This window comes from Mesoplodon bidens (assembly GCF_964165515.1).
Source record: "Mesoplodon bidens genome assembly, contig: HAP1_SCAFFOLD_118, whole genome shotgun sequence".
Lineage (NCBI taxonomy): Eukaryota > Metazoa > Chordata > Mammalia > Artiodactyla > Ziphiidae > Mesoplodon > Mesoplodon bidens.
This window is the reverse complement of record NW_027671260.1, coordinates 1-21,264: the sequence shown is the minus strand read 5'-3', so window position 1 is coordinate 21,264 and position 21,264 is coordinate 1.

The window sequence follows — 21,264 nt, the reverse complement described above, 5'->3', positions numbered from 1 at the left end:
AAACCCAAGAAAAAAAGCAAGACTCAGACCCCAAGGGGAGGAGTGGAAGTACGAGTTGGGAGGTTCAGAAGAAGCTTCCAGTGACACTGCATGACCCTGAGTTGGCTATTTTCTTCTCTGCATCTCGGCTACCATATACTTCCTACCCTCATAGAAAAATAACCTGTCTGGAATTGGAAATTTTTCCATTTAGTCTTTTTGTGCATGTGACATTTTTATTCAGAAAAATAATCTGTGTTGAACTGGAGTTTTTTCCATTTAGTATTTTGTACATGTGACATTTTTATTCAGGTAGTGAAATCTCTGGGTCAACAGTGATACCACATTCTCAAGATTTTGATAAGTAGACTAGAACTTCTTAACTGGAATCAAGGGGCAGGCTTTGGATAATCCATGGACTTTGTGACATCCAAAGGTGCCCTTTGTGTGTGTGTGTGTGTGTGTGTGTGTGTGTGTGTTTGTAGACACCCTTTGAAGGGTGCGTGAGCACCTGTAGTTTTCTATGATTTTAGCTTCTCCAAATGGCTCTTGGACTCAAAGGTGCCTGAGGGGAGCGGACGTGTACTCCCCCAGTACAGAATTCTGAACGCAGTGTCAGTAAACATTCAGCCAAAGAGTTTTGCCAAATTGCGTGTTTTAACGTAACTTTTTAATCCACTGAGTCGATGTACCTGGGATCTTTTTTTACATACTTATCTCACTCTTTATTTATTTTTTTTGGGGGGGTACGAGGGCCTCTCACGGTTGTGGCCTCTCCCGTTGCGGAGCACAGGCTCCGGACGCGCAGGCTCAGCGGCCATGGCTCATGGGCCCAGCCACTCCGCGGCATGTGGGATCTTCCCGAACCGGGGTACCAACCCGTGTCCCCTGCATCGGCAGGTGGACTCTCAACCACTGCACCACCACGGAAGCCATTATCTCACTCTTATAAGGCTGAAACGTTGCTGCTTCCCCTAAGTTTCCTTGTCCCTCTCCCCACTCTCCCACCAGGCCGTGGAAGAGGAATGGGAGGGAGAGGGAGAGTCCAGCAGGGAGAGGACAGTGCACCTGCTGGGAAGCAGTAAAGAGGGGTCCAGGGTGGGAGGGAGGGAGACACAAGAGGGAGGGGATATGGGAACAGGTGTATATGTATAACTGATTCGCTTTGTTATAAAGCAGAAACTAATACGCCATTGTGAATCAACTGTACTCCAATAAACTTGTAAAAAAAATTAGAACTACCATATGACACAGCATTTTCATTCCTGGATATATATCGAAAAAAATAAAACCAAAAAACATTATTTTGAAAAGATATATGCACCCTAATGTTCATGGCAGCATTATTTACAATTGACAACATATCGAAGCAAGCTAAGTGTTTATTAAGAGATGAATGGGTAAGGAAGATGTGATATATATATATATACAATGGAATACTACTTAGCTAAAAAAAAAATTTTGTTTGAATTGAAATTGTATCAAGTATCTTTTCCGACCACAATGCAATGAGACTAGACATCAATTACAGGAAAAGAGCTGTAAAAAAATACAAACACATGGAGGCTAAACAATACACTACTCAATAACGAAGTGATCACTGAAGAAATCAAAGAGGAAATTAAAAAATACCTAGAAACAAATGACAATGGAGACACGACGACCCAAAACCTATGGGATGCAGCAAAAGCAGTTCTAAGAGGGAAGTTTATAGCAATACAATCCTACCTTAAGAAACAGGAAACATCTCGAATAAACAACCTAACCTTGCACCTAAAGCAATTAGAGAAAGAAGAACAAAAACATCCCAAAGTTAGCAGAAGGAAAGAAATCATAAAAATCAGATCAGAAATAAATGAAAAAGAAATGAAGGAAACGATAGCAAAGATCAATAAAACTAAAAGCTGGTTCTTTGAGAAGATAAACAAAATTGATAAACCATTAGCCAGACTCATCAAGAAAAAAAGGGAGAAGACTCAAATCAATAGAATTAGAAATGAAAAAGGAGAAGTAACAACTGACACTGCAGAAATACAAAAGATCAGGAGAGATTACTATAAGCAACTCTATGCCAATAAAATGGACAACCTGGAAGAAATGGACAAATTCTTAGAAATGCACAACCTGCCAAGACTGAATCAGGAAGAAATAGAAAATATGAACAGACCAATCACAAGCACTGAAATTGAAACTGTGATAAAAAATCTTCCAACAAACAAAAGCCCAGGACCAGATGGCTTCACAGGCGAATTCTATCAAGCATTTAGAGAAGAGCTATCACCTATCCTTCTCAAACTCTTCCAAAATATAGCAGAGGGAGGAACACTCCCAAACTCATTCTACGAGGCCACCATCACCTTGATACCAAAACCAGACAAGGATGTCACAAAGAAAGAAAACTACAGGCCAATATCACTGATGAACATAGATGCAAAAATCCTCAACAAAATACTAGCAAACAGAATCCAACAGCACATTAAAAGGATCATACACCATGATCAAGTGGGGTTTATTCCAGGAATGCAAGCATTCTTCAATATACGCAAATCAATCAACGTGATACACCATATTAACAAATTGAAGGAGAAAAACCATATGATCATCTCAATAGATGCAGAGAAAGCTTTCGACAAAATTCAACACCCATTTATGATAAAAACCCTGCAGAAAGTAGGCATAGAGGGAACTTTCCTCAACATAATAAAGGCCATATATGACAAACCCACAGCCAGCATCGTCCTCAATGGTGAAAAACTGAAACCATTTCCACTAAGATCAGGAACAAAACAAGGTTGCCCACTCTCACCACTCTTATTCAACATAGTTTTGGAAGTTATAGCCACAGCAATCAGAGAAGAAAAGGAAATAAAAGGAATCCAAATTGGAAAAGAAGAAGTAAAGCTGTCACTGTTTGCAGATGACATGATACTATGCATAGAGAATCCTAAAGATGCTACCAGAAAACTACTAGAGTTAATCAATGAATTTGGTAAAGTTGCAGGATACAAAATTAATGCACAGAAATCTCTGGCATTCCTATATACTAATGATGAAAAATCTGAAAGTGAAATCAAGGAAACACTCCCATTTACCATTGCAACAAAAAGAATAAAATATCTAGGAATAAACCTACCTAAGGAGAAAAAAGACCTGTATGCAGAAAATTATAAGACCCTGATGAAAGGAATTAAAGATGATACAAATAGATGGAGAGATGTACCATGTTCTTGGATTGGAAGAATCAACATTGTGAAAATGACTCTACTACCCAAAGCAATCTACAGATTCAATGCAATCCCTATCAAACTACCACTGGCATTTTTCACAGAACTAGAACAAAAAATTTCACAATTTGTATGGAAACACAAAAGACCCCGAATAGCCAAAGCAATCTTGAGAACGAAAAACGGAGCTGGAGGAATCAGGCTCCCTGACTTCAGACTATACTACAAAGCTACAGTAATCAAGACAGTATGGTACTGGCACAAAAACAGAAAGATAGCTAGGTTCATTTTTAAATGGAAGATATACTCTAGATATTTAAATGTAGGGCATCTCTTCCTTTCAAATCTCAGAAAGAAAGGTGTGCTTCAGTTTCCCTGCAGAAAGCTCTAGTATCTTGCCCCCCTTTTGAAAGAGGAACTAATCCTTCTTTCTCTATTCTTCTTTGTCTTCTTCCCTTCATCAGCAATGAGCCTCTTTATCATTTTTGTCAGCCCAAAGAATAATTTTTCTCTTTCCAGGCCAGTCAAAAATTGTACACTACAAAGTAAACAGAAAGAGCTTTATTTATAAAAATAAAACAGCTATGGCATTAGTTCTTAAAGAGTATAAAACTTTGATCCCTCATTCCAACAAAAAGTCTTGTTAGCATTTAGGGTTCAATGAGAGGCAATAAACAAAAATGTTTTGGTGACTCATTTGACATCTTTACTAAAAGGTTTGAACTCATAATGGTGAATATCAGACATATTTGTGTTAGGCAATTAAAATTAAATTATATCTAGACGTATTTTAAATTACCATATTAACATTAACAAGTAATCTTAGAACTCATCTTGAAAGTAAAAGGTACTTTTATACTTTATAATGAAAAAATCAATAAAATGTGCCTTTATGAAGAGAAAATGTAATTATAATACCAATTAATGTTAACTGGTCACTTTTTTATTGAAGTAGAGTTGATATACAGTATTATGTTAGTTTCAAGTGTTCAACATAGTGATCCAACATCTAAATACATTTGAATTGGTCACCATGATAAGTCTAGTAACCATATATCACCATACAAAATTATTACAGTATTATTGACTATATTCCTTATGCAGTAGATTGCATCCCCAAGACATTTATTTTATAACTGGAAATTTGTACCACTTAATCCCCTTCACCTATTTCTCTCAGTCCCCATCCCCCTTCCCCTCTAGTAATCACCAGTTTGTTCTCTGTATCTACAAGTTTGTTTCTCTTTTGTTTTCTTTGTTTTCTTTTTTAGATTTCACATATAAGTGAAATCATACAGTATTTGTTCTTCTCTGTCTGACTTATTTCACTTAGCACACCTAGTACTCTAGGTCAATCCATGTTGTTGCAAGTGAAGATATTTCATTCTTTTTTAGGACTAAGTAATATTTCATTATATATGTGTGTATATATACACCACATCTTCTTTATCCATTCATCTATTTATGGACACTAGTTTCTTCCATATCTTGGCTAGTATAAGTAATGCTCCAATGAACAGAGGGGTGCATACATCCTTTCTTATTAGTGTCTTTGTTTTCTTTGGATAGATACTCAGAAGTTGAATTGTTGGATCATATGGTAATTCTATTTTTAACATTTAGGGGAACCTCTGTACTGTTTTCCATAGTGGCTGCACCAATTTACATTCCCACTAACAGTGCACAAGGGTTCCCTTTTGGATGATGGCCATTCTGACAGGTGTAAGGTGATATCTCACTGTGGTTTTGATTTGCATTTCCCAGATGATTAGTGATATTGAGCATCTTTTCATGTGTCTTTTGGTCATTTGTATGTATTCCCAAAGCAATGTAACCCCTATCAAAATACCAATGGTATTTTTCACAGAATTAGAACAAATAATCCTAAAATTTGTATAGAATCATCCAAACAAACAAAAAACCTCCAATAACCAAAGCTATATTGAGAAAGAAAAACAAACCTGGTGGTATGACATGCACTGATCTCAGACTATACTACAAAGCTATAGTAATCAAAACAGTATGGTATTAGCATAACAACAGACACATAGGTCAGTGGACTAGAGAGCCCAGAAATGAACCCACAGTTATGTGATCAATTAATCTACAACAAAGGAGGCAAGAACATACAATGAAATAAAGACAATAAATGGTGTTAGGAAAATTGGACAACTACCTGCAAAAGAGTGAAACTGAATTATTTCCTTATACCATATATAAAAATAAATTTAAAATGGATTAAAGACTCACATTTAAGACCTGAAACCATAAAACCCCTAGGAAAAATACACTGACATCGATCTTAGCAATATTTTTGGGGGGTCTATCTCCTCAGGCATGGCCAACAGAAGTAAAATTAAACAAGTGTCATTATATCAAACTGAAAAGCTTTTGCAGAGAGGAGAAAACCATCACAAAATGAAAAGGTAACTTACTGAATGAAAGATTTTTTCAAATGATGTATCTGATAAGGAGTTAATATCCAAATTATCTAAAGAAATCATACAATTTAATATCAAAAAACCCCAGATATTTCAATTTAAAAATGGGCAGAGAACCTGAACTGGTTACTTTTTAAAGTGTTTGATACAGTACTTAGATGCATTCTTTTTTCATTAGCCTTGAATAGCAATACTCTTAACATCTCCGTTTATAAATGAAGAAATTAAGGAATGGAGAGATAAATGACTTGTCTAAGGTACAAAGCTTATTACAAAAAAGATTATACTAAACCAGACCTCTGATTCAGATTCCTATACTTTAACCATTATGGCTTACTGCAGAAGATTAGAGACAGAATTTGACATTGAAAGCTTAGATTCCAGTTTTTAATGAGACTTCTTCACCATGCCTTTATGTCTAAGGGAAAAAATTCTGGTCTGTACTGCCATTAATGATAATACTGCTTTAGAGAAATGTTCTGGAGGGAAAGGATATTATTCAAATTTATTTTTAAAGTGTTTTTTTTGGTTTGACTTTGTTTCTTAATTTTCTCATGCTAGGATGGGAGGGCAAACAAAACCTAAACTAACAATACCAACTATACGTGTGTGTGTGTGTGAGAGTGTGCCTGTACTTATAAGTATGAAAATACAACTTACAAGCAAAGGCAAGACCAGAATCTATAAGGCTAAGGATTTTGACTTTATCTTAGATGCAAGAGAAAGCAATTAAATGAAAAGATAGTTGTGTAGATACTAGGCTGTTCAAGTAGAGCAAAGGAGAAATGGTAGTGGCTAAGACGGTGGCAATGAAGATGAAGAGAAACATTATATATGTGATGAGAGAGAGAGAGATGAGATTCCAGAGGACCTAATGATGCAGTCTATGCAGAAAGTGAACAAAAGGAAGGAACTGAGGATCATTCCCAGGTTTTTGCATGGAGTTACTTTTTGTGTGAATCATGGCACCATTCACTGAGGAAGAAAAGATTTGCAGGATGGAAAAGTTTGGAAGAAGGAATCATTGAAGTTTCATTTTAGACATCTTAGTTGTAGAGACGTCAAGCAGTGTTCCTCATATTTCTCCAATGAAAAGAATCACCTGGGGATCTTATTGCACATATGGATTATCACCTTTTCTGCTAGAACTTCTGGTTTGTTAGTCTGAGTTGAACACAAAGTACTAGATTTTCTCACACTGCAGAAGAAAAAAAACACACTGAAGGAGGTGGGAAAGAGCTAACCTAAGTAACTTTGGAAAACAGTATTTTAATATACTGTGATTAACCATGCACAATATATACTGAAAAGCTAAAGACAAAAAGAAATGTACACAAATATTGAACTTGTTAGTAAATTTATTTTTCACACGTGTACAGGTTAATGATTTTTAAATATTTTATGTGTATTCCAGAATTGAGCAAATGAATAGACTGCAAATAATGAGAATCAGGTTTCTAATTGTTAAAGAGTGACAAATAAGGAAAGGGTAAGGGAGGCTAGAATAAACCCTGTGCTGTTGGATTGGAATCAAGGTATCAATTTGAATTCATATATCAATTTGAAGTTATATATATATGTAGATAGACAGATGATAATGTGTGTGCGTGCACACGTGTGTGTATATACACACACACCCAGATAGATAATATGAAAATAGAGATACTTGTATATTTTTATGTATTCGTATATATATTTTTAGCTCTCTCTGCTGAAAACACAATGAGGTAGCTTGGATAGTGATAAATCCACCTCATACCAAGATTCTGGTTTCTGAATACCATTATTAATGCAAGGAACAAGAACTCCATGGAGAAATGACTGATTCAAGGCTGAGACAGAGGAAAGTAAAAGATGGGTCTGGAGCACTTTGTGGTGTCAGAAAGTAAGATATTACTCCAACAATTGTATGGCCATGTAGGAAAAATATAGGAGACAGCTGGAAGGAGTACCAGTGACCAAATATGGAACACTTTGAGAAACAAAACTATTAATGATAGTAATAAATTTTAACCCGTAGAATAAAATAATTATCCACAAGTTCACACTGATATATGTATATATATGAACAAATAACCAGATAAATACATAAATGAAGGAGAAGAACAGCTCTTTCTTATACTCAAATTATAGTTAATAAATGTAGAGGGAATGATGGGGATAGAAAATGAACAATCATCAAACACCACAGTAATGGGTGGAGTCAAAAATTATTGATGGATGCTAAAATTAGTATGGGAAAATTAAACAAGAAGCAGAATATTTGAACAATCTCAAATAATTACAAAGGGAAAAATAGTGATTTTGCAGCTATCATTATAACTAAGTCATCAAAGTTAGCATCCCCAGTAGTGAGACATACAGATTTGTTTGTACCTCTAATATGTACTGAAAATGGCATAATATCTCTCCTGAAGTGTTCTTGTCAAGAAATACATATCCTCAGTCTAACCATGAGAAAATATCAAACAAACCCTATTTGAGAAAAATTCTACAAAATGACTGGCTAAGATTTTCCATTAGTTCAAGGTCATAACAGACAAAAAAAGACTGAGGAACTATCCTAGATTAGAGAAGAATGGAGAGATATGACAAGCAAATGGAATAAGGGATCCTAGATTTGAATCTGGACCACAAGACAATAGGCAATATTTGAATACGAGTCTATAAATCATTAGTAGCATTGTGACAATGTAAACTTTCTGCTTTCAATAATTATACTCTAGTAATAGAAAATGTTAACATTTGGGGAAGCTGAGTAAAGGGTATATGGGAACTCATACTGCTATGTTTGAAGTTTTTTGATAAATAAGATTTGATAACACAGTTTTATAAAAACTTAGTTTGGACATTTCTGAACCTCTTTTTTGTTTCCTTATGGAAGAAAGTTGCTTGTTTAGGGATAATACTAAATCAATGGGGGTAAGATTTACACAGGACCAACCCTAACATTCATAGTGTGTGGCACAGGAAACAACTTTGAATGGCCATTTCAAGGAACAATATACTTAAGTGTATACAATGAGTAAAATGGATGAACTACACAAATTAATGAGTTGAAAAACCATAGAATCATAGAATTTTCTCACTGTAAAGGCTCTTACTTTCATAACTTTTCAGAACTTTTCAGTTCCTCTGGGTAAATACCAAAGAGCAGGATTACTAGATCACTGTATGGTAAAACTACATTTATTTTGTCAGAAACTGCCAAGTATCCCGCTAGCCACAAATGAGAATTCCAATTGTTCTGCATCATCACCAACTTCGGTATTTCAGTTTGGGGATTTTAGCCATTTAAATAGGTATGTAGTGGTATCTCATTATCGTTCTAATTCAAAATTCACTGATGACATGGAATGTGTAGCATCTTTTCATATGCTTATTTGCCATGTGCCTATTTTCTTTGTTTAACCATAGTAGTTTTGTTGCTTTTTTTTTAACCAAGGCCTGCTAACTCTTGTCCTCCTATGTCTATTTATGTTGTCTTTTTTCTTTCTTTCTTTTTTTGAACTTTTGATCATTTAGTCTTTTTCCTGGTTATGTCCAATTATTTTTTATACTAAAATTGGGCTTAACTTATTTTAGGAAACTATAAAGATACCTCCACATTCTGGATGTTGTTATCTTTCTCTTGAAAAGATTTACTTTGGCCCATGGCAGACAGTTACTATAGGGACTGGTAACCTTAGTCCATTCTCCGTTTGAGCTCATTCAAAGCCATTTTTCAGTCTGTGTGAAGGTTGGTCTATTCCTGTCTTGTCCTTCCTCTACGGGTGTTGCCCTTTGGGATTACCATGTGAAAGTTTGGATTCTCCCTATTCCCAACTACCCTTGTATTTGTTAGGCTTTAAATGTAATGGTTCCCGCAGCCCTGTGAGACTAAAGATACACTTAGCTTCTCATTCCATTAGTTGTTGCCTTTAGCTTGAGCTGTTGCCCATTGGCTTCTGTGGTTAGAGTCTTTTGAACTCCTTGGCTTTTCAGTTCGTAGGCTGTAAGATTTGAATCAGCAAATGCCCCAAGGAGAAAAGCTGCACCAAATGTCAAGCTTGTGTATGTGTTTCCCTTCTCTCCACAACTTGGCCCACGTCTTGGTGTCTCTCTAACATTCAGATGGCAGCGAACAGATGTTTTCTTACTCTATCCAGCTTTTCTAAAATTTCTTTAGACTTCACCTGATCTTATGTTATTATTGAACTACCATCTCAATTACCCCTAGGAAGAAAATTGACAATTTTATGTTTTATTTTTTTATTTTCTATATTACCTCAGTTTCTGTAGAGACCTTTTACCTCACTGTTCGGTCTAGTTCCTGTGTTAGCAGTAAGATGGAGATAAGCTGGAGGCTAAGAATACTGGGGGGAAATCACTGATGAATCATATGTCTCGTTCTTTTTGTTTTTCCTCTCCTTATTTATTACTCTGGCAGCCTACACCTGCCTTTCTTCATTTGACCCAGTTGCCCAAATAAGAAACCCACTCTGGTAAAGACCTGACTTTACTCTCATAAATGTCTGCATGTTAGGATTAGCTAGATGATGAACACCATGCCAGAGTTCTTTGTGTGAGACTTTTGCAGACTTTTGTTAGCCCTTTAGTTTGCCTCTTGCAAACGCTGCTCAGATTGTTGAGGTTTTCTAAGATTCTGTAGGTCAAACCTCTCTACCTGCATACCAGATGAGCCCTTCTCTCTTTCCTGACTTCACTTGTGGGAGGTTAGCCCTCGGTTCTTCTTTTTCCCCATCCAATCATAATTGTTCATGAATTCCAAAAGGCCCTCAAAGTATCTGTCGTCCCTTTCTCTCTTCTTTTTATCAACACTGCTAAATATTAACCATATATTTGCATACCTCTTTCTTACTTACAGTGGAATATTGGAAGGCTTGATCATTAAGTGTGAGCCCCACCAAACTAGGACTCATACAACACTCTCCTCCAGGCCAAAACTTTTGATATCCACTGGGTTTTTTTAATACTATCTTATATGTAGCTAAATTTGTAAGGATTTAGTTAATGCCTGAGTTATGTGACAATAAGAAATCAGTCAAATTAGCACTACAGAAGTGCAGCTTAGACCTAGGGACCAGAACCAAGGACCACAAAAACCTGTTAACCAATAAGTTTCACTTGTACTTCATGTTTAACAACTGCTGAGGGTGAATGGGAAGTGAGGGAAAAAGAGTTTAACTTCATATCACAGAAACTTGCACTAAAATGAAGAGGAAAATGACCCAGTTCCTGGTTCAAGTCACTGTAATCTGCTTCAATAAAGAATAACAGCACACAAGGAAAACAAACACTATATGATAGGAACAATGGATAATTAATTACCAGATCAGGGAGGACAGATTACACTTGCTATGGGATTTCATTAAAGAAGGATTCCAAAAAGTACTGGCTTCTTCTGAGAAGACTTCTCAGAACAGGTAGCATTTAAACTGAGTCTTGAACAAGTATATAGAGGGTAGGGAACAGGCCTTCCGGGCAGGGAACAGGCACAGTGTCAGGAATGGCACAAAGGGCTTATGGAATAGGGGACAAAACTGGCTGAACACAGGAGTGCTACGTGTTGGGGAATATGGGGGGAGGCTGGCTGAGGTTGGTTAAATGAAACATAATTAGACGGAAGAGAAAGTAGGTGCAAAGACACATGGAAGACTGTAGAAAGCCCCTGAAGATGGAGATCAGCATAATAATATGAAGAACTCAGTGGTACTTTGACACTGTATGAATGTCTAGGTTTAAAAAAATCAGGAAAACACAATAAAAGAATAAACTACTGATATAATGATATGTAACCAGAGGCCAGATACCAAAGAATACACACTGTGTGTTTCCACGTATGTCATATATGGTGATAGAGGTCAGCTTAGGTCTTGCCCTGGGAGAGTATGGAACAGAAAGAAGTAACAGAGAACCGTGTAGGGTGTTAGAAATATTTTATAATATCTTGATCTGGTGTTGGATACATGGGTGCATAGAGATGTAAAAATTCAGTTATTAGCAATGCAGTTAACCTATTAGAGTTTTTTTAATATATGCGTACATTAAACAAAAAACTCTAGTAGGTTAATTAGGCTGTCAGTTGTATGAAGTAAATTTTGGTCAAGGAATAGCCAAGGTAGTAATGCAGTAATAAGTTATAAATGTACTCACTGTGCTCTAGAATGTCACAATTGGAATACAAGAAATATGTGTAAGAAAAAAGACAAATATTCAATATTGATGGTTGGATGAGCTGAATAAGTTAGATCACTCTACTTTCAATTTAAGAACTTGGCCAGTGTTTGGATACCTTTGAACAAAGAAAAAAAAGAAATACAATTTTTATTACGCATATGCTATGTATCAATCCCTGACTTATATTTTGACGCATATAAACATGGGAAATATTGCACCTTGTAACTGAGACAATGAAGATGAGTGAGGTAGCTGGTTTTGACACTAGAGGCTGAGAAAACCATCAGCTCATAATTGTAAGAAGTCTGAAGTCGGAGGAAAAGAATCAAGAGGAAATAGTGGTAAGTGCCAGGAGCTTCTGGAAACTACATCACAGATGAAGACTCCAGGATTGTTGAGCTTTCTAAGAGTCCCAGTAACTCAGATAAAAACAGAGGGCTTAAAACTGAATCCTGGGGATATATGTATGCATATAGCTGATTCACTTTGTTACACAGCAGAAACTAACACAACACTGTAAAGCAATTATACTCCAATAAAGATGTAAAAAAAAAAAAAAAAAAACTGACGCCTGCAAAGTAACAGTTGTTAGGACAAACAGTAAAGAATTATAAGAAAAATAATCACATGCCTGTCCCAACAGAGAAATATCCTAAGCTCCATCTCACCATTTCTCCGATTGGCCTTTCACAAAATACAGTCCCATCAGCTGAATATAGGTTTGTCAAGTAACTGTGAGTAAGACTGAATTAAACAAAAATAAATCAATTCCTTCCTCCAAAACTTTTCAGAGTATGTAATGTAACAAAGTGAAACTTGAATTTCATGTCGGGATGTAGAGTACAGCTCTTCCCAAATGCTTGTCTTGTAACTACATTAACATCATCTAAAACCAGTGTTCTGCAGGACAGAGATTGTGAAACGCTGCTCTCATCATGTAAGATATCAAGTCTTTCTGAAAATCCATTCTTCCTTCTGCCCTTTCTCCCGTTGTCCCTGTCACCTGGAATGTCTGTCCTAAGCTCCACCTGCCAAAACCCTACCCATTTTTAGGATCCAAGAGATAATAAAAGGCTTACATTACTGAAAGGCAGAGAAAGAAATCCCTTCCTAGGGATCTACATTTCCTTCCTAGGGAAAAGAAAAATTGTAAAGTATACCACGGTGACCTTAAGTCTATGAATGTAACTATGTTGTGTTACTTGGAGTTCTGTAAAAGTCAATGTGCTACAATATACATGGATATGAATGTTTGATCTCTTACAAGTAGAACTTGCTGATAACTTTCATCATGAGTGAGGTTAATGATTAAGGGAGCCATTGTATTTGGCTCAGCCCTTATAACTAGGGAATATTAAAATTGGAAAGGTCCCTAGATATTAGCAAATCTATCCACCTCATATTCTAAGTAAGGAAACTGAGACCTTCATAGATTGGATACTTATGTTAACAAAGGAAAAGGATATAAGATTGGCAGACCTACCTTTTAGATTAAGAATTTTGAGATTTTTATAGACTACTAGGACATTATGTCCACTGATATTGAGACAATGTGTTTCTTAGTCATCATTTCCTATTGCACTGACCAAGCGAGGTGGCAGTCAGTAGTTGTACAAAGGGAAAAAGAAAACTTTAGAAACTCCAGATTTATATACACAGGGAAATTCATCATTCATGTTATTTAAGCTAACTGGATGCAGTTTATCAGCTACATTGAGGAATGGTGAAGTGAAGTGTCTTTACAATTAACATGTTAGTTTGTGTCATGACCTCCCTGGTGTTCAAGTGAGTTAACGGTTAGCACTCAACTAGGCACTTAAGAGTCCATTATAAATCTGGACTAAACATTTATTTGTGGCATCTTTATTCTTCTTTGGTGCCCTTAGGCAGAATTAGCCCTCTTATGTTTTGATAAATTCAAGTATTAAACAGGGCTAAGGTTTCACAAGTTCTTTGGCCTAAACATGGGGGTAAGGGAGACCAATGAGCTGGAGTACTTCTAGATTTAAGAATGGTCAGATTGAGGAAGAAGAGTCTTATGCCAGAGATGAAAGAAGACTGATTATAATTACCTATTTTTAAAAATTCCAACCCTTTTCAATGTTCTAAAGTGACCAGGAAGTACATGGGTATGCTAGGAAGTAAGGGAGTCAAGCAAGAATATTCTCTAAGAGTTTGTGGATGGCAATGAAGAGGAAAGGAAGATAGAGACAATCCTGGAAAAGGTTTTGGTTGGCCATAATAATGAAGTCAGAAGGAGAAGAAGAAGAAGAAGAATGACACATGAAATGGGAAAGAGAAAGCAAGAATAGAGAAGCAAAAGGGAGAGTAGAAAAATGAGACAAATTTGGAGAAGGAAATGAGGAAGAAAACTGGGTGAAAGAAGGAAGCACTGATGGTAGACCACCTGACACTCAAGCATTAACACGATGCACATTTAAGATGTGTCATCAATGGCCATGGTCATTACCCTCAAATAGTTTACAGTATGTGTTTCAGAGACATTTATAAATTGAAAATGACATTAAAATAAGTGCCAGGGTATAAGTATTCATGGAATTGTATGGGAGAATAAAAGGTCCCCCGTCAAAGAGCCTTCTGAGACATCGGGAAAAAAGGAAAAACCTAAAAAGCATAAGACTCTTCCTATTTTCATTTCCAATGATACATCCCAATCTTGATGATCAATCAGCGATTTAAATATCAACTATAAACACACTATTTTATGAGCTGCTATGCAGTGTACTAGAGCAATAGAACAGAGAGGACCTCAAACCCTCTGTTCCCTCAAATTGAAAGGCAGGCTTCCTGACCTCTCCAGACCACTACTGGACACAGGGAACACACACTAATGTTTCAGGACCCCAACCAGCAGTCACCTGCTTAGTGATTACTTCCATGACACACCCTCACTAACACCACTGACTTTCCTGCTCCTACGGGACATGACATAAATTTCCTATTTTAACACATACCACAGTGCAGTATGATTGCAGGTAGATGTTCTAACAACTTAAAAGAGAATGATGACTTTTTTGCTCTTTACATCTTGTTATTTCCCTACTCATAATATTTCTTGAAGAGAAACCATAAAAATATAAACAAACACAAAAAACAGATAATATACAAAACGTGTGCTTTGCACCTTAACACAAACTTAAGTAAAATGAGTTCTGACAGTATCCGGCATGACAAACTTCCATGGTACAAATGAGAATGGACCAAGGTTTGAGCAGGTACAGGAGACAATCCAGGCATGAACAACACCAAGGAAAGGTAGACAGGAAGTAACATGGTGTGTAGGAAATCACGAGACCAGTCTGATGGGAAGAGACTGAAACAAGACTGAAACTCACTTTCTAAACCTCCATCTCCAATTGGACAATTCACAAGACACAGGTGCACCAAAGTGGCCAAATAGTCAATCCCTTTAATGGGGAGGAACAGTTTAAAATTTTATTGCTTTAGTTGGCCCAAAAGTAACTATCAAATGTTGGCAGGACACAATGAAGGCTTACCTTTGTTAACATAGTTAAGTCTCTCTCTCTCACAACTAGCCCACTTGGCTCCACGTTCCTTAGCGCATCCGATGCACTTACACAGCGTTGATGGGCTTTACACAGCTGGAAGGTCACATCTTTATTTCTTATTGCAGGAACACAACATCTGGAAACTTTATTTCTATCGGAAGCTACAGCAAAATTATTGTAAAATGAGTCATTTAAACCATACATTTTATCACCTTTAAAAAGCATCTGCTCTGTGCTAAGGATTAGAAATGACTCCTGTCCTTAAAGCCTCATTAAGGAGGAAGATCTATAAACTCAAAATTTCAATCACATGAGATAAAGAACTATAACCTTTAAGCACAGAAGTGCCTATGGAGGCCAAAAGTTATATCTAAGTGACGGCTTCATGATAACCCTGAAGTACAGTCTAGAAAGATGAGGCTATGCAGAGTTGGAGTAGGAGGTGCATTAACTGCACAGGGAGCACCTGTGCAAAGACACTCAAGCCTGACACCTGCTGGGCACTGTAAATACTGCAGGTGGGGATGACTAAAGACCAGGGGTCCAAGTGTGAGAAGAGACAGAAATAAAAATAGAGATGTTGGCCCAAGCAAGCCTGGGAGAGAGCATGGCTTGTATCCCACAGGTGATGAGGCCTGGGGCTACCACTGGCTGAGTAAGGGTGCCTCCGCTGATTAGAAAAAGGCGCCCCGCTGCTGAAGGACCAATTAGATAAAGGGAGTGATCACAAAAAGCTCCCCTTCCTCAAGGCCAAAGAGCCCCAGGAGGCTTGGCAAAGCACAGTTCAGACTACAGGCCTCTGTGCAGAGCACACGCTGGGCGGCTAGTATGCACTAACTCTGTGTGGGCAAGCCATTAGCAGCATTATTTTAGGCATATCTTGTCATGTTAGAAGATCACTCAACCCGAGTAGGCAGATGAACTTAGAGGAACTGAGACCAGGGGCCGTGAAACCACCCAGCAGTTTCTGCCATAGCCTGGGCAAAATGTAATATGGATGAAGAAGCAAATTTAGGAGGAGGCCAAAATTTACAAGATAGACCCACTGGATGCAAGACATAAAGAAAGTTCAGTGAAGGAACTCTGAAGAGAATGGGCTCTACAATAAATTTTTCTTACATTCAATGTCAAATATCAGGCAAAATTAAGTACAGTGGCCTTTAAGGTCCCTTCCAGCTCTAATTTCTTTTGATTTCTAACTTATTACTCTGGTTAAGTAAAGTCCCTTCAGAGGTACAGAACAGTTCTTATACCTGAATGGGACGCAAAGAATAATCTGACTTCTCTTCACCAGGGGAGGAGTTGAACTATCCTTGCAGAAGAGATAACAGATGGTGTGAACCCCAGATCCTAGAAAAGGGCCAGGCACACGATAAGTATTCAGCTTTTCAAAATCAAATGAACAATCATTTCCTGTCCTAGATCTTTACACCCTTCCTCTGCTGGCTACTTTCTCACAGCTTATAAACATCCTCAAATATACCCACTTAAAAATCTCTCAGACCTATGATTCTTTGGATCTTCTTGTGGATAACCTAAGTCTCTACCATGCCTTCAAACACCTCTCCTCCCCAAAAGCCCAGATCTGAACCTTGGGCCCAGACCTGTCTACCAGGCCCCTCTAAAGCACTGAAGATGAACTAAAATCCTCTCCCCACCCCCAATACCTTCCTACGGTGCTCTGTATCTCTCAAAAAGATGCAGCTGTAAACTGTCACCCACGCTTGCTGCCCTCCCTTTTCTAACTGGTCACCAGGCCCCACCCATTCTCTCTCAGATCTGCAAAATCCAGTCCAACCTTTTATAACTTAAGTGGGAACCTTAGATTACAATTCACCCTGCACCCAATCAAGTGCCTTGCACATGGAGGTCCGGGTAAGTCTCTAAACCAGAAGTCCATCTCACTGTTCTTTAGGGTTTCCCACAGCCTTCAGGATAAACATCTAAACTTCTGACAGGACAAACAAGGCCCCGTTCTGTTGGGCCCCACTAGGTTTCCAGTATCAACTCTCATTTCTTTCCCAAACCCTGAGTTCCAGTCCTATACCTTAGTTTTGCCATATTTTCTTATATTTCTCAAACTTTGACACACACTGCTCCCTCCTGCCACCCCAGTAGCTTCTACATATCCTTAGAAAGGATGGCACCTCCTCCAAGAAGCCTACCCTGAACTTTCCCGTCCAAGATTCTGTGCTCTGCAAAGGGGAAAGGTGGGGGGGGGATACATTAGGACTTTGGCATTAACATAGACACACGACTCTATATCAAATAGATCATCAACAAGGACCTACTGCACAGCACAGGGAACTCTACTCCATAGCCTGGAACAAACTGTACGGGAAAAGAATCTGAAAAGGAATGGATACATGTATAACGGAATCACTTTACTGTACACCTGAAACTAACACAATATTGTACATCAACTATCCTCCAATATAAAATAAAAATTAAATTAAAGAAAAAAGAGATTCTGTGCTCTATAGCACCAGAACTCACTTCTTCCAGAGCACTGACTACTGTGCTTGTGTTTACTTGCTGCCCAGTAGAAGGGAAGATTACCTAGGGCAGAAGCATCCTCTCCAGCAGCCCTTGGTTCTGACAACTCATTCAAGTGCCAGGATACTTTGCACACATAACCTGCTTAATTCATTCTAAGAACCCACAGAAAGAGTGGTTATTAATGTCATTTTACAAGTGTGGGGATTGTAGTGCAAAAGAAACCTGCCCAGGCCACAGACAGCATAAGCCCTGGAATTCAAACCCTAGGCTGCCTTCACACCAGTGCTCTTTCCACTATATGATACGACTACTGAAAAACAGATTTTTTCTTTCCTGAGCCCTGTTTTAATGGAAAGGAAATGAAGCTGGGATATATCCATTTCCTAATCGCTTTGGTGTGTACCAGGCAAAGTCATTCAACAGACCAGGTAACATCTGTGCAACAATTAACGATGCTCCAAACTGTGCTAAGTGTTCTACTTTGTAGAGTCTAGAAGCATTAACACAGTGCATCCTTGTAACCGCCAGAGAGACTGGGTCCTGTTAAGCCCACGCTACAGATGAGAACACTGAGACCTTGAAGCCTTAAGGCACTCGGCCGGGGTCACCGAGCCGGCAGGAGTCCTAGGCCACACGCCCTGTCTAGTGCACGCACACCCGGTCACTGGGCACTGGTTCTAGTGCCCACCCTCCACCTTGCACCATTTAAAACCCCGCTTCTCAGTGCCCACACGAGGGGCCCTGGAAGCGGGAAGTACAAACCTGTCTCGACACGCCGTGGCTGGAAGAAGCTCTGGATACAGATCAGGGGCAGCGGGTGCTCAGGAGCGGCGCCCAGTGCACCCCGCGGAGGCGGTCGGCCTTAAGTCCAGCAGGCCCTCCTGTAGGGAAGCGCGCACGGAGGGCAGAGGCACCGAGTCCTGCAGCGCGCACAGGTCCTCAGAGCGCGGAAAGATATCGGCCACGCCGTCCCGGCGCAGCTTCACCAAGGGATCATGGCCCGAGCGCGGCCTCGGGGACGCTGGCTGTGGACATGATGCCCACACCCGCCTGGGGGCCCCGGCTCGCCTCCCGGCCCCTCGGGCGCCCACCGCCCGGCGGCTGCGGCCCCGCAGCGTGCGCAGGACCGGCGTCGCAGCCAGAAGACATAGGGCCACGGGCCCCAGCTACGCCAACCCCCCCATGCCGCGCTCCGGAGACCCCGCAGGGCCTGGTGTTGGCGCACGCACCTACGCCCTCCACGCCGCGGGGCTGCCGTTTATAAGTCAGCGGGCGGGACCGTGGGGGCGGGGCTCGAGGATGTCAGTACGCTCGCCGTGCGTCACGTCCGCATGCAGCCCTGTCTCCCATGGTGACGCGGCCTGAAGAGTAGGGGCTTGAGCTCTGAGACTAAGGCAGCGCGAAACGTTGGAGGTGTGGAGACTTTGGGGCTTCCAAAAAGCGTTTGCTGACTCATCCAAACAAAAGTGAGACCTGGTTGTATCAACGCATTTGAAAAGTAAACTCCCGTAAGTGTCTGTGCTCCCCCCGCCCAGGAGAGAGCGTGTATTCCGTGAGGGACACACGAAAGGCTGAGTGAACGTCTGCCTGTGGTCCCTTACCTGGTGCACGGGTGTGTGAATTTATGCGGAGAGCTCTTAATTTCCGTAGTTTCTGCTAACTTGACACGGTAGTTGGCAAATGGTGACGTGTTCCATGCATTCAGGACATGATCGTGGTTACTAATAATCACTTTGTTTTGTACTGACAACTCCACAGAGAATTTACTACTGAATATCCACTTTACAGAAGAGAAATTGAGGCGTAGGAAGTGAAGTGGCCGAGTAAGAGTAAGGACTCAGACAATTGGTGTTAGTAAATGAACCCTGCAAGGAGGCCGTTAGCCTGCGGTGGCTCTAGTGATGCGGCCGCCTACGTAAAGCAACCGAAATCTAAGCCTGTCAACGCCTCAGGGTGACGCACAGCGCTGAGGACAACTAGTCAGAAACCACCAACTAGGCTTTAAAGCGATAGCAAGTCAGTCATTTCCTTGCTTTGCTTCTGCCCTTTGAAACTAAAAATCTCTGCAGCTCCTGTGGCTGGAGTGCTCCTCACCACTTCCGCTTTGGCGGTGCCTGAATTGAATCTATTTTTGCTCACGTAAAGTCTTCTTTTAAACATGCCTCAGTTTGTCTTTTAACATTGGCCGTAGAAGTTGGATTTGTGTCCAGTTTCTAGAACAGTGGTCGTCCTCTGGTCAGGCCTTAGGCGTTATGCATACAACGTTCCTCTTCTACCACCACCTTCTGGATGCCTCCACCCACTACCAGCTCCCGCGTATCAGATCCCCTAGACGTGGTCAGCAATGGCTTTCACATGCAGCGTGCTCACATTATAACATTGCAGACACTCCTCCGTCCTCCAGCCAGCGTGTGAAGTGAAACATTACCATTCCTGTTGAAGAGCCTGCTGTGACCACTTTCCCAAACACAGCCACTCCCCAGCTGACCCTGGGTGACCACTCTTCTGAACTTGGTCTCCATCACTGCATGGATGTCTTTCTATTTAGGCTACATTTTTAAGTATTCTTAAACCTCATATAGTATTCTACTATGTTTTCTCTTCTTACTTGCTTTTTTTAGTGTTATCTTTGCTAGGTTCATCCATGCTGACACGTAAAGATCTGTCTAGTTCATGTAGTTTCCTCACTATGTAGGATTCCCATGTAGGGAAATGCAATAATTTATATGTGCATTTTCCTGTTGATGGACATTTAAATTGTTTCCAATTTTCAGTATGATTTCTGTTGTAAAAAATTTTGTATACTTTTTAAAGGATACTTTACATTTACAGTTATTACAAAATATTGGCTATATTCCCTGTGTTGTACAATACATCTTTGAGCCTATCGTACACCCAGTAGTTGACATCTCTCACTTCCCCACCCCGTATTGCCCCCTCCTCCCCCTCCGCACTGGCAACCATTAGTTTGTTCTCTATATCTGTGACTCCCCTTCTTTTTTGTTATATTCGGTAGATTGCTGTATTTTTTAGATTCCATATATAGGTGATATCCTACAGTGTTTGTTTTTGTTTGACTTATTTCACTTACCACAATGCCCTCCAAGTCCATCTATGTTGCCGCAAATGGCAACATTTCTTTCTTTTTTAAGGCTGAGTAGTATGCCATTGGTTATATGTACCACATCTTCTTTATCCATTCATCAGTTGATGAGACTTAGGTTGCTTCCATATCTTGGTAATTGTAAATACTGATGCTCCGAACATTGGGGTGCATGTATCTTTTCAAATACATGTTTTTGAAAACACATGTTTTTGTTCTTTTTGGATTTATACCCAGCACTGGAGTTGCAAGGTCATATGGTAGTTCTATTTTTAGTTTTTGAGAACCCTCCATACTGTTGTCCACAG